Genomic DNA, 13,564 nt, shown 5'->3' with positions numbered 1-13,564 from the left:
GGTAGAAGATCTAGATTTGAAGCAGGAAATGGGGCAAGGAGAGGCCTGGAAAATCATATTCAGGTCATCCATGTATGGGAAGGAAAAGCCCTAAAGAGGCCCAAACCTGAAACAGTGTAGTGTTGGGTTTTAAAAGGCCAATAAGCCATTTCTTCTCTCTATCCTAAGTGAGAGCCAGTTCAGAAATAAAACAGGACACCAAGAGATGGGGATCAAAATACAGACTCTGCTAATAAAGCTGATTAGAGGAGAGAAATTATTTCAGTGGACATAACAATTTGCTTCATTACTCCACGTCTCTCCAACCCTCTCTCCCTTACGCCAGCCCCAGCACAACACACAGAAAGGGATATTTGAGGCTGCAGAACATCCACGTTTGTCTTATATTGCTGTCCCATACAAGCTCCAGGTCCAGGGAAAACAGCTGAATCTTCAGTGCTTGCAAACTTTAATAAGAGTAGCTTCATCCATGGAGAAATGAGGACCTTGAATGTCAGACTTTGCCATCCACAGTCAAGGAAGGAGTAAGAGGTGAAGGAGGGGCCCAGAGTGCTGCAGTAGGGGGAGTCCCTCTGTCTGGAAGCAGAGGCAGGAAGAAAGGAAGTCCCGCCCTAAGAGGCAGTGGTTTAATCTGAATCAATTCCCCCCTCCTTCATTGTGAAGCATATATGTTGTTTGACATTGGCCTTACTCCTTGCTCTAGGGTGAAGCTTTGGGAACCTATGTCCCTTGTAAGAGTTAATTGATTTAGGGGTGGACAGTTGTCCTAGACTGGTCTAATTAGTGTGAGGCTCAGGAATTTTGTATTATGCTTGGAGGAAGAAACACCCTCTTCCTACATTGGATATAAACAAGGAAATATATGGTTCTGTGAATTGTTGGTAGCCCTAGAAGGAAAGCCCAGCCAAGAATGAAGTCAACGTGTAGAACAGGACAGAGCCAAGAGAAACTCTAAAAAGCAGATTATGTCATAAACTCTGACCAAGTCACACAAGAAGCCTGCTGATATCTAGAATTTGTCAGTTAATGTGAGCCAATACATTCCATTTATTGTTTCAGCCAGTTGGAGTTATCTCTTTTTTTACTTGATACTGAAAGTACACCTCTAGTTTAAGGAGGTTGAACTCTAAATTCCCTTTCATATAACAGGAAAGAAATCTAAATTCTAAATCTAAAAGGAAAGAAATATATAATTCCATATTCTAGAAAAAAAATCCCAGAGCTCTCTTTTTAAGGAGATAACAATGACATGCCACTAGGGCCTCAGGCAGCTAAGGCAGGCCCCCCACCCCCACCCCCACCTTGGGAATCAGGGCCAATGACTTCTGTAGAAGTCATTTTCCTGGTTGGCTGGGTTCCTTCTCACTAAACCAAGATCAGCAATGTAAGAATAGCTATTAAAATGCAGCTTTTCGCCCTGACCGGTTTGGCTCAGTGGCGAGAGCATTGGTCCAAGGACTGAAGGGTCCCGGGTTCAATTCTGGTCAAGGGCATGTACCTTGGTTGCAGGTTCAGTCCCCAGTAGGGAGTGTGCAGGAGGCAGCTGATCGATGTTTCTCTCTATCCTTCTCCCTTCCTCACTTAAAATCAATAAATTTTATTGATATATTTTTTAAATGCAGCTTTTCTATAAGAATTTAGAACACTCATACCCTTTGATTTGTCAGTTCTGCATCTCAGAATCACTCTTATGGAAATACACAAGTGAGGGATATGTGTACAGTGATTTCCCTGAAACATTGCTCATGATAATTAAAAAGTGGTGACAATCTTATTTCTTCCAAGAAGAAACAGTTGTATAAATTCTGGTATATCTATGCAATGCAATGGTAAGAATGAGGAGGCATTGATGAAAAAAATGTATCTAATATAGTTGAATAGAAAAGTCAAGAAAGGCCCTAGCTGGTATGGCTCAGTGCATAGATCGTCGAACTGAAGGATCCCAGGTTTGTGTCCGATCAAGGGCACATGCCCAGGTGATGGGCTCGATCCCCAGTAGGAGGAGTGCAAGAGGCAAACATCTCTCATTGATGTTTCTATCTCTCTCTCCCTCTCCCTGTCTCTCTGAAATCAATAAAAATATATTTTTAAAAAAGTCAAGAAAGAAAAACCTATAATACAATTCTACTGTTTGTGTATTTAAAAAGTATATACAGTATGGAGCTTCCTCAAAAAACTAAAAATGAAACTCCCATTTGACCCAGTAATCCCACTTGTAGGAAGCCAGAAACACCAATCAGAAAGGATATATGCACCCCTATGTTCACAGCAGCACAATTCACCATAGCTAAGATCTGGAAACAGCCTAAGTGCCCATCAGCAGATGAGTGGATTAAAAAACTGTGGTACATCTACACAATGGAATACTATGCTGCGGTAAAAAAGAAGGAACTCTTGCCTTTTGCAACAGCATGGATGGAACTGGAGAGCATTATGCTAAATGAAATAAGCCAGTCAGAGAAAGATAAATACCACATGATCTCACTCATTTGTGGAATATAGAGAACAACATAGACTGATGAACAGGGACAGATCCAAAGACAGAGAAACAGCAATCAGACTATTAATCCCCAGAGGGAAAGTAGGGGAGAGTGGGGGTAAGGGGAAGAGATCAACCAAAGGACTTGTATGCATGCATATAAGCCAAACCAATGGACATGGACAATAGGGGGATGAGACCAGAAGTGGAGGGGGGGGGGTAGGGGGCTAATAGGGGGTATGAGGACACATTTGTAATCCCTTAACTAATAAAGAATTTTTTTAAAAAATTACACCATGTGAAAAGTTTTAACAGAAAAAAAAATTATATACATATGTTTGTGCTTAAAAATGAAAGGCTTCTACTTTTTATTTTTCATATTTCTGTATTTTAAATAATTTGTACAATGGGCATCTATTACTTTTTGTAATTCAAAGCTTTTCTTTTTTAAGTATGTATTTTCCTTTGAGAAAAGATTATTAACTTTGTGAATCATGGTTACTATATAAATATGATATAAATAACTCAAACTTCTGACTATTTTATTGACTTACTAGAGGGCCAGTGCACGAATTCGTGCACAGGCGGGGTCCCTCAGCCCGGCCAGCAATCAGGGCCCATTGGGGCTGGACCGGCTGGGGGGAGGGGTAGCAGGAGGGGTCCGGCCAGCTGGGGGGGAGGGGCCAAGGGAGGCTGGCCTGGGGGAGGGGCTGTAGGAGGTTGGCTGTGGGAGTGCACTGACCACCAGTAAGAAGCTCCTGCATTGAGCATCTGCCCCCTGGTGGTCAGTGCGCATCATAGAGAATGGTCGACCAGTCATTCCAGTCGTTCCAGTCATTTGGTCGTACCAGTCGCTTAGGCTTTTATATATATAGATTCTTGACATTAATTCAAATGACTATACATATATTCATATATGCATATGTATACATACACACATGATCATTCATTATTTAACAATTCTTATTGTGTGCCTGCTATATGTCAGGCAGTGTTCTAGGCATATGTCAGTGACTAAAAGTCCTAGAGATAAATTGTGTTGCATATTTATAGACCCCCAAGTAGTCTCAAAAAATATAAGTAACTATAAATATTGAGATGGAGCCAAATATATATGTTTATGTATGTATAATTTTCAAACATCAAAAACATTTAATTTGGCTACTCAGTGATGAACTTGATTTCATGTCATAAATTTGTATCTTTCTCAATTTCATCCAAAAACCTTATGGTTGAAAGCACTGAATTGGATAGCCAACTAAATAAAACTATCAATCTTGATCTGAGTATATTTTGTATGCAGCATCCTTTAAAAAAAATTTTTTTTTTATTTCAGAGAGGAGTGGAGAGGAAGAGAGAGAGATAGAATAATCAATGATGAGAGAGAATCATTGATCAGCTGCCTTCTGCATGCCCCACACTGGGGTTCAAGCTCACAACCCGGCCTGTGCCCTGACCAGGAGTTGAACCATGTGTGACCTCCTGATTCGTAGGTCAACGCTCAACCCTTGAACCACACTGGCTGGGCAATACCGTATCTTTGGACCTTAGCCACATGGCAGAATTTGAACCTGAATTCAATTTTAGAAAAATTAATATCAGATTCCAACAATCTTTAAAGAATTTCTAACGCCTCCTTTAAATCACAGAAATCTTATTCATTTATTCTCTCCCACTCTGATTCAGAAGCACTTGGCATTAGTCTGACACAAGTTAGTATTGCAGTGCTAATTAATTCAGGTGTGTAAACCTCTTCTTCCCAGCTTGTGCAGCTGAGAGCTCCTGGAAGTCAGAATCTGTTTCCCTCTTCCTTTACATTCACACATCACGCGGTTTACTTTCTCAGAAAATTGATCGAGTAAATGAATCCCTCCGCTTCCTCAACAAAGAGCTTTCATTTAAACTAAAATTAGAGCACAGATCCTCGGTGCTTTTCAGGCATAATCGATAATACCATTCATGAGGCAATTATTTTAAGTTTAGCCATTTAGATGTAATCCCCATATTAAATTAGGCTTGAACTCGTCAAAGGAAATTTTAGGATACTTATTCATCTTAGCTCGCTTCTAAGCAACTACCTCCCAAGTTTATATGATCATTCATTATTTAACAATTCTTATTGTATGCCTGCAATATCCCTCTTTTGGGGGAGCAATTTCAGCTTACATAGTAATTTTTGGAATATACTATGGAAAGTACCTTTTATGTTTTAGGGAAAATATGGACTCTCTCTTTTTTGTTTAAAGAATTCTTCTTCTATGACTATTTCCTTAAACTTCAGAGTTTAACAATAATTAAAGTAGTAAAAAAAAAAAAATGCCGGGAGAAAAGCCAATTTAATTGTACTATGCCACATAATTGTTTCTAAATTCCAGCTTGCCCATTGTGATTTTTTTTTTTTTTTTTGGAGAGGGGGCAGGAAAAAAATTAATATCAGACTCCAACAATCGTCAAACAAGTAAAAATTATAATCTGGTGGGTGCCTATTTAAAGTAACAGAATCCAAGGCAACACAAGAGGCTTAAATTTAGATGTGCATGTTATTAACTAAGTGTAGGAAAGAACATTATCTAGTAGTGAAGAGCCAGGAGCATGGAACAACCATGTTAAATTTATACTCCCATTTCTTCAAGGTTTGAGATGGATAAAATAACTACGATTCTCTGTATTTAGCTGCTCTGCCCTTAACTTTAGTTAAGTTTAACTCTTTATCACTTCACAAAATTGTTGACACTCTGGGCTTATAAAACACCAAACTTCTTGTCTCAGTTCAGGCTGCTGTAGCACTAGACCAGAGACTAGGTGGCTTAAACAATAGAAATTTACTTCTCACATTTCTGAAGGCTGAAAAGTCCACGACCAAGGGGCCCAGAGATGGGGTGTCTGGTGAGGGCTCTCTTCCTGGTTTGCAGCCAGCCAACCTCTTCTTATGTCCTCACATGGGGCACAGGGGAGGAAGCAGTGAAAAAATTTTTAATAGATACAGTGTGTCCTCCCACACTTTAACAGCTGACAGCTATAGATTCCATTACATTATGAAAAGAAAATGTATCTTAATAAACACTGTTTTCAAAGTGCGTATGCATTTTTTTCAGATACCCTGTAATATATATAATTTATAGCTAGAAATGTTAAATATGGTAGGACCACCTCTTCAACATTGTTGGGTAAAAAGTGAATTCTGGAGACTCTTCTAAGGCAAATATGGCCAGATTATAATAAAGAACTAAGCCAATAACAGAATTAAGGTTTTACGCCTGATCCCCCAAAAATAAATTACTAAAAATGGAAAGCTTGCTCAGTTAATATCTGAACTAGACACTAAAATGTCTGTCTTATCTAGAAATGCACTTTCAAATGTTACCACAGGCAGGCAGTAGCTACATAAAGGTAGCAATTAATGTGACAGCAGTTGAGTGTTGAGACCAAATCAGGGGTAATTATTTACTCTCATTGCTATAATTAGAAATACATGAGGCACACAGAAGCTACTATAAAGGAGGTTATAGATAAATACACACTACTATTTATATTCATCTTGAAATAGACAATTTCACAAAATCCTTTTAAAAAATTAAATAGCCCTGGTTGGTGTGTCAGTGATTAGAGCATCAGCGCTCACACTGAAGGGTCTCGGGTTCAGTTTCCGGTCAAGGGCATGTACCTGTGTTGCAGATTTGATTCCCCAGCCCTGGTCAGGATGTGTGTGGGAGGCAACCAATAGATCTCTCTCTCTCTCCCCTTCCCTCCCTCCCTCCCATCTACTCTCTCTAAAAAATAATATCAATGGAAAAAATATCCTCAGGTGAGGATTAACAAAAACAAAACAAAAAATACCTAAAGCAAATGAAATATGAAAAACAATTTATAGCATTGTATCCTGTGCATGCTTTTCTGAACAGCAGCCATAGTCTCCAAACATTGGATAAATATTGAACTCTTTTCTTAAACTTTTGTTACTAAAATTTCCAAACATACAGAAAGTGGAAAGAATAGATTAATGAGTACCCATGCATCTGTTACCTGGATTCAACATTTAGCAACATATGGCCAATCTTGTTTCATTTATAACTCTACTAGAGGCCTGGTGCACGAAATTCATGCACAGGTAGGGACCCTAGGCCCAACCAGCCATCAAGGCTGCTCGGGGCCTTCCGGCTGCCAGCTGGGGCCTTCCTTTGTTCCGTGCCACCCCCTGGTGGTCAAGACACGTCATAGCAAGCAATCAAATTCCTGGTCTCCTGGTCGAACTTCCGAGGGGACACTTTGCATATTAGCCTTTATATATATAGATTGTGTCCACCCCTCCTTCACACTACATTATTTAAAATAAACTCAGATATTAAAACATATCATTTCACCAGAAAATATTGTAGTTTAACTATTTCTATGTACTATTTTGTGTTGAAAGTATGTTAAAATGAATATACCTTTTTTTTTTAAAAAATCCTCACCCAAGAATACTAGTATGTTTTTTTGTTTTGTTTTGTTGATTTTAGAGAAAGAGGAAGGGCGGGGGGGAGGGGGGGCGGGGAGAGAAACATCAATGTGAGAAAGAAACATTGATTAGCTGCCTCCTTCCTGTAGGCACCCCGACCGGGAATCAAACCCACAACCCTTCGGTGTACAGGGTGAGCTCCAACCAACTGAGCCACATCAGCCAAGGCTAAAATAAATGTATCTTATAAATCACATTTCCATATTTGGTAAATTGGTTGGTTGACTGATTGTATCCAAGGACTAGAAATGAAGCAAGTTAATTGTTTGCAAGATAAGAAACAGAGCAAAACTGAAATCCAACCTCTCTGCTTTTGAAAATAATTTCTCTGAATCCAGGATGGACAGAGAACTGTTTTGATATCCTCTTTCCTAATGCCAGGGCTCACTTTCAGCTGGTGTGTACTGCTCTTGTTGCACTGAGTGTGAAAATAGTAAAATTCTTCGTAAACGGTGGGAACTGGTGCTCCCACCCACCTTCTTCCCCCCCCCAAACCCTGGCTGCTCTGGCCCTGGGCTACAGTCAGCCTGGGCTCTGGTGGGCAACTTTGCTGGCACTTTGGTGGGTGTGCTTGGTGCCCGTTTGGTCCCCTCACCCTGGCTGGCCCGCCTACCATCCCACAAATAACCGTGTGGCTACTGTGGGAACTGTGGCCTCCACAAGATTCCAAAGTTGATTGCTAAATATTTTAAGTAACACTTTTACCCAATCTCTTCATTATTTCCTCTTGTTTGGGAATTTAGGTGAATTTAATTTAGGGCTACTGAGATGAATGGGGACTTCAGTCAGGCCTGGTTTAGACCAGAATCCATTGCCAGTGTTCTAGGCAAACTGTAAGAGGAAATATTAATAATATCTAACTCAAAAGAAATAACACCTAACTCATTGCATGGTGGAGAGATGGAATGAGATCGTCTTTCAATGTCTAAATGTCTGCATTTCTGGTGCAGAACTTGATTTTCTCTACCAATTCTCCTCTTCGCACAGTTCTTCCCCTAACAGCTCATGACACCGCCATTCACACTTGCTGAGACCCCGAACCAGAAGTCATTCTTGCCGAAACCGGTTTGGCTCAGTGGATAGAGCATCGGCCTGTGGACTGAAAGGTCCCAGGTTCGATTCCGGTCAAGGGCATGTACCTGGGTTGCGGGCATATCCCCAGTGGGAGATGTGCAGGAGGCAGCTGATCGATGTTTCTCTCTCATCGATGTTTCTAACTCTCTATCTCTCTCCCTTCCTCTCTGTAAAATATCAATAAAATATATTTAAAAAAAAAACAAAACAAAAAAACCTCTCCTCAAATCACTCATTAAAAAAAAAAAAAAGAAGTCATTCTTGTTTTTTCTTTCCCTTATCACTAACATCCAACCCCCCAGCAAAGGGGACAACATTCAAATATATCTTAAATCCAACCACTTTGTACCACCGCCTAGTTTAGCAATCCTCAAAAGTTTTGGTTTTAGGATCCCTTTACACTCTTTGAAACTATTGTAGATGCCAAAGACCTTTTTTTATGTGGGTTACATTAATATTTATCATTAGTATTAAAAACCAGAGTGGAAACAAATTTAAAATATTTACTTTTTTTAATATTTTATTGATTTTTTTACTGAGAGGAACGGAGAGGAATATAGAGTTAGAAACATCGATCAGATGCCTCCTGCACACTCCCCACTGGGGATGTTGCCCGCAACCAAGGTACATGCCCTTGACTGGAATCGAATCTGGGACCCTTCAGTCCGCAGGCCAATGCTCTATCCACTGAGCCAAACCAGTTAGGGCTAAAATATTTATTTATTCATTAAAAAATAATAAGTCCATAGCATATTAATATAAATAATACATGTGTTTTAAAGTAACCATATTCCATATTTTCCCCAAAACATTTAGTGGGAAGAATGGCATTGCTTTCTTTTCTTTCCTTTTATTTTCTTTTTATTTTTGCTGATCTCTTTAATGTCTGGCTTTAAAAAAAAAAAAAAAAGGTTAGATTTTAGTAACTACTTCTGCATTCAATCTGCTGCAGTATCACATATCATGTAGCCTCTGGACAGCTCTACTGTATACTCATGAAAGAATGAGAATAAGGAAGGCAAATAAGGTCCTAGTGTAATTAGGAACATAGTTTTGACCATGCAGACCCACTAGAATGTCTCAGGGGTTCCCAGGAATCCCTAAGCCACAATTTTTAACATTTTGTAAAAACTGAGATATCATTTACATACCAAAAACTTTATCCTTTTAAGATCAAAATCACCATCACCTAATTCCAGAACATTTTCATCACTCCATTACCAGTCATTACCCATCCCCCTCAAACCAGCCCCTGGTAACCACCAATCAATTTTCTTATTTTACGGAGTTGCCAATTCTGGACACTCCATAAAAACGGAACCATACAAGATGTGGTCTTTTCTGTCTGGATTCTTTCACTTAGCATAATATTTTCAAAATTCATGGTGTAGCATGTATCAGTACTTCATTTGTGGTATGGCTGAATAATATTCCATCGTATGGATATATCACATTTTATTTATTCATCAGTTGATGGACATTTGGGCTGTTTTCGCCTTTTGGCTATTATCAGTGAAGTCGCTATGAACATGAGTGTACAATTGTGTGGACATACGTTTTCAATTCTCTTGGGTATACAGCTAGGGGTAGAACTGCAGGGCCATATGACTGCTCCATGTTTCACTCTGAAGAACCACCAAGCTGGCAAGTCCACACTGAGAACCACGTCCCTAGTCTGAGCCATTCTCACTTACTTCCTGGACTATTGCCTAACTAATGTCCCTGACGGGTGAGAACTTCCCACCAGGGTGGCCTGCTGCCCCTGTAGTTTTTATTCCACACCTTCCAGAACCATCTTTTTAAGAGCTCCCATTCTCACTCTATTGCGTAAAACACCCTGATGGTTTCCCATGACCCACAGAATGAAATCCAAACACCACCATGGCCCACACATGCCCGAGTGCCTGCCAACCTCTGTGCCTGCATTTCCTCACCACCCTACCCCTCACTCCCTATGGTCCACCCGGCTTCTGCTTTTCAGACATGCCAAGCCCCTCCCACCTCAGAGCCTTTTAACTTGTCAGCTATGTCTGGAATTTGCTGCCTTCTAATCCTGGGTTGGGTGGCTGGCTCCTTCTAGAATCTAGATCATTCAGATCTCAACTTGAATGGAACATCCTTAGAAGGGCCTTTCTTGACCCCCTGATCTAAAATAGCCGCTTGCATCAAGCGCTCTTTAACTAGCTGTATTTTATTCAGAGTAAACATTGTTTACTTATTTGCCTAATCGTTAACTTTCAGCACATATCCAGTTCCTAGAACAGGCGCACAGTAGATATTCAATACGTATTTTGGAACGAGTGCATTAACAGAAGGCAGAGCCTCCCGGTGCTCCAGTGTCCTGTTGCTGCATTACACACTATCTAACCCAAAACAGTGATTTAAAACAACTGGTTATTTGGGCTGGGTCCTCTCCCACTCTGCATGGCCCCTGCATGGTCTCCACGCAAGGCAGCTGCATGTCTTACATGGCAGCAAAGGGCTTCCAAGAGAAGAGCAGAAGCTACTGTCCTTTCAAGACGTGAGCCTGGAATAAGCACAGCATCACTTCTACCATATGCTATTGGTCAACAGACCCAGCCCAGATTGAAGGGACTACGGGGGGGGGGGGGGGGGACATGAAGACCAACAGGAGTGTTCCACGGGGATGAGTCCCCAGGAGGCAACCAGTGAAATTGACAAGCACACCATGCAAAGCTCAATACATTTTACCTATTGTTATCCTGACTGTCTGGTAGCTGGAGAGGGAGGAAATCCTCTAAAGGTTTTGGCTGTGTTGCAAATTATGGAACTCTTTTCTAGTGTAGAGTGATATGAACAAGGTCAGAGAAAGCTTATGAATTATTTTGAGTATTGGACTGTTTGCTGCAACTTGATCAAACAGCGTACACATAGATATGGCAGTATTTTATTAAAGACTCTTTGTGGAAGAGCAGAAAAACAAACTCAGATCAAAAGCTGAAATAAATGTCACTGAGCTAATAAATAAAAAAAGAGTCTTTGTGGCGATATCTAATGGAATTCTAATGGCTTGCTAACCCAGGGAGCACAGTCTAGGGCAGTGATGGCGAACCTATGACACATGAACTCATTTTTTGGTTGATTTTTCTTTGTTAAATGGCATTTAAATATATAAAATAAATATCAAAAATATAAGTCTTTGTTTTACTATGGTTGCAAATATCAAAAAATTTCTATATGTGACACGGCACCAGAGTTAAGTTAGGGTTTTTCAAAATGCTGACACGCCAAGCTCAAAAGGTTCGCCATCACTGGTCTAGTGGTTAAGTACAGGACTCTGGGGCCTGATTGCTTGGGTTCAAGTCCTGACTAGGCTGCTTACTAGCTGGTGATATTACACAAGTTTCTTGAATTCTTTGTGCTCCCATCTCCTCATCTGGAAAATGAGACTGGTGATAATAGTACCTGTGAATGAGAATTAAGTTTGTTAATACCTACAAAGTACAGGAAAGGCCACCCAATGACTGGCAGGTAAGCATTTGTTAAATAAAACGCTAATTTCAAGGGGGGAAATATGGAAACATTAATTCTTTTTTAAAAAATTGATTTTAGAGAGGAAGGGAGAGGGAGAGAGAGAGAGATAGAAACATCAATGATGAGAGAGAATCATTGATTGGCTGCCTCCTGTAGGCTGCACACTGGGGATCAAGCCTGAAATTGGGCCTATGCCCTGACCAGGATATGAACCATGACCTCCTGATTCATGAGTTGACGCCCAATTACTGAGCCACTCTGGCTGGGCAGAAACAGTAATTCTAATAACATCAGTGGTTGCATTTATAAACCAGTAGATAGACTCTTTTTTTTTTTTTTTTTTTTAACGTGCCAAAAGGCAATTGAACTAAATCAAAATAATTTACCAGACATTATCTAAACCCTTCCCTCCTCCAGGTTTTCTCCAATCATTAATTGTATAAACACAACCAGTGGTCATGCCAAATAGCTCTTTTTTAAAAATTTGTTTCTGCAATTATTTAATCAGAATTTCTTAAGACTTTGAGCTTTATTGCACTTTCTTTCACCTTCCTTAATAACTTTTTAAAACTCCTGCAAAAAAAAAAAAGACACAATAATGACTAACAAGTTAAAGTAATATTAGAAAGCAATGCTGTTCAAAGGTTGGGTTTGATGGTGAAGGGCTGAAGGTCACCCATAGCGAGGAGCGTCATAGTCCCACGAGGGCTGGTCCTTGGTCCTTGGAACCCAGGTTAAATTCAAGGCTATTCCAGGAATTCTGCTTGCTGTTTAATTAGGATAGGCTATTCCAGCCTCCACAGCCTCTTCACCTACAGAACAGAGTCCCCAGGCAAATGGAGGCTGTGAACAGGGGGCCTAGAGCTTGTCTAGTTCTCACCGCAGCATTCTAGGGTAAATTCCCAGGCCAAATGGCCAAAGACAATTTTAGAAACCATGGATAAGATGGACTCATGTTGAAAAAGATGAAAATATCACCTTATGTTTCCTAAAGTTTTTTCAGTGTTATATCGTGAACTGCCTTAGGCACAGAGAAAGACTAATACAACAATTATTGTTTCCATGAAAATCAGCATTGCAAAGACGAGGGGGACAAAGCAGAAGGTGAATTATGGATGAGAATATCTGTGGACCCTCTGACCTGGCAGTCCGTCCGAATCTGAGTGAATTGTAGGAAGAACTAGGGTCCCCTTTGTCTTCCCTGTGCTTCTTCAGAACATGTTCTCGCCAGGTTCTGAGCACTGACAAAGCTTCCATTCTCTTACTTTTGTCTAATTTTCACTTTTTTGTGTGTGGAGCTCTAACAATAAAGGGGGAAATGGAAGGCATTCATAGTCTTACCACTTTAATGCAATTATCTTCATTTCTGTATATTTCCTTCCAGACTTTGTCCAGATGCAGGCAGGTTTTCAGGTAATTATCATCAGAGTGCACATCCTTTTAAATTTTACCTTTTCTTCTTTTATAGCAACATTTGTTCCTGTTGCTCCATAATCTTCTTAATTATTGTGGCTTCATATTTCTAGTTGGAACATGTGTGTTATTATGTGGTAATTTACTTGGTCATTTATCTATCAGTAGACATGTAGGCTGTTTCCACTTTTTTTGTCGGTGGTGTTACAAAAATTGTAATGAACTCTCTGTGTGTATACCTTCTTTGGCATTATTTCCATGCCATAAATTCCTGAGGAAAAGATTATGGGCTGTGGCAGATTATATGTTCTAAAGATGACCATAACAACTTCTCTTCCAATCTCATTGCTCTTCTGCAACGCGACCTTTACACTTCCCCTTGAACCTGGGTGAGCTCTGTGACTGATCTGACCCGTAGTGTATGGCCATAGTCACTGTTTCAGGTAGAACCTTTAACTGGCCTGGTAGCGTCTATTTCTTGCTTCAAGAAAGCACTGCTATCCTGAGCCCGCTGTGCTGTGAGAAACCCCAACCACACGAAGAAGCCCTGAGGTCTGAAGCCTCAGGTGGAGAAGAAGAAAGTACCAGGAGCTCTGAGATACCAG

The sequence above is a fragment of the Myotis nattereri genome (assembly GCF_964212035.1).
Source record: "Myotis nattereri genome assembly, chromosome: 2".
Classification (NCBI taxonomy): domain Eukaryota; kingdom Metazoa; phylum Chordata; class Mammalia; order Chiroptera; family Vespertilionidae; genus Myotis; species Myotis nattereri.
Note: the sequence above shows the minus strand (reverse complement) of the source record.